The sequence below is a fragment of the Arachis ipaensis genome, chromosome B06 (genome assembly GCF_000816755.2).
Source record: "Arachis ipaensis cultivar K30076 chromosome B06, Araip1.1, whole genome shotgun sequence".
Taxonomy (NCBI): domain Eukaryota; kingdom Viridiplantae; phylum Streptophyta; class Magnoliopsida; order Fabales; family Fabaceae; genus Arachis; species Arachis ipaensis.
Genome location: NC_029790.2, coordinates 133,346,971 through 133,348,962, shown reverse-complemented (window position 1 = coordinate 133,348,962; position 1,992 = coordinate 133,346,971). Strand labels below are relative to the sequence as shown.

Below are 1,992 nucleotides of genomic sequence, written 5' to 3'. Positions count from 1 at the left end.
GTCTTAGAGAGGTTTTTAGAAGAGGTATTCAGAGAGTATAGAAATTTATTCTTTTTTATCTGTTCTTTCTTTATTTTTGTGTTATTTTTTTTTATTGTGTTCTTCTTTTCATCATAGTAAAAAGATTAAATTCATTATCTATTAAGTTTTTCAATTTATATAATAAAAAATTAAAAACAAAAAATAAAAAATTTAAAAAGATATGAAAATGAATTATATTAAAAAAGATTTGAATATTAAGTTGAATAAAAAAGATTGAATTGGCAAAAGTAAAGTTTAGTAGGTATCATTCCTTTACCGTCCTTCAACAACTGGAAAAGGATTAGACAGGGAGAAGAGGTGTATAAGAAATATGTCTATTTTAATTATTTTGTATAATATTTTAATCTTATTTATATACAACAACAACAAAGCCTTGTCTTACTAGATGGGGTGGGCTACACGAATCAAACGATGTCATTGTGTTCTATCATGTATCATGTCTGAAGAGAGACTGTTTACATGTAGTATCATTTGACCACCTCATGGATGGTCTTCTTAAGTCTTCCTCTGCATTTCGCTCTTTGTCCATCTTCCATCTCATCCACCCTCCTGACTGGATGTTCTATCGGTCTTCTTCTCACATGTCTACACCACCTGAGACGCGATTCAACCATCTTTTTCACAATGGGTGCTACTCCCACTCTCTCCCTTATATGTTCATTTCTTATTTTATCCAATCGCGCATGACCATTCATCCATCTCAACATCTTCATCTCTGCTACACTTAATTTATGTTCGTGCTCCCCTTTGGCCGCCCAACACTCCGTACCATAAAGCATAGCCGGTCTTATAGCGGTGCGATAGAATTTACCTTTTAAGTTTTAAAGACACTTTTTTGTCGTATATAAAATTAGATGCACTCCGCCATTTTAACCAACCTGCTTGGATCCTATGATTTACGTCCTGTTCAATCTCTCCATTATCCTGTATGATGCACCAAGATACTTAAAACTTTTAACCTTTCGTAGGATGTTTTCTCCAATTTTCACCTCTATATTAGGGTTTTCCCTTCTCAAACTGAACTTACATTCCATATATTCCGTCTTGCTACGGCTTATGTGTAGACCATACACTTCTAGAGCTTCTCTCCATAAGTCCAACTTCTTATTTAAGTCTTCCCTTGACTCTCCCATAAGAAAGATATCATAGGCAAAAAGCATGCACCATGGCGCAGGCTCTTGAATGTGCTTTATGAGTACTTCCAAGACTAATGTAAAAATGTATAGACTTAAGGATGATCCCTAGTGTAATCCTATACCAATAGAAAATTTCTCTGTCACACCACCTTGAGCCTTCACACTAGTTGTGACCCATCATACATGTCTTTAATTGCACAAATATATACGATCCTTACTCTCTTCTCTTCTAAAACCTTCCATAAGATCTCTCTTGGCATCTTATCATACGCTTTTTCCAAATCAATAAACATCATATGTAGATCCCTTTTATTACTACGATACCTCTCCATCATCCTTCTTAATAAGTATATCACTTCAGTAGTAGATCTGGCATAAATTCAAATTGGTTATCTGTTACTTGTGTCTCTTTTTTCAATCTCCGTTTTATCACCCTTTTCCATAACTTCATAGCATAATCTTATTTATATGTATCCAAATATAATAGTAGACCTTATATTAATGTCTTGTACATTATATTTAAATATAATACACAAAAATAATTTTTAATATTTTTGTTCTATTATTTTTATCTCCGTATCATGTACTGTTTTATTCATCAAAATAAACACAGCCTTAGAATAGAGAGAGAGTTGGGAGAGAGGGATATGTTTGAATTGGTGGGGTTTGGGTCTCCGGCCCTCCCTTGTTAAAAAAAATTAAATACACCTTCACAGCTAAAACAGCTACACCACTAAGATTGATCACAAAAATAAACGAAATTGGGAGCACCTCTATGGGTTGTATTCTTCTATAAATACCTATTTTAGGCAAT

The 1,992-nt window shown here is 33.5% G+C and overlaps 1 protein-coding gene across 2 annotated transcripts in view; it reads left to right on the top strand.

Annotated features, from left to right (window-relative positions):
- Positions 1–1,992, top strand: part of LOC107605510 — a 9,036-nt gene that overhangs the window by 6,926 nt on the left and 118 nt on the right. The window lies entirely within an intron of this gene.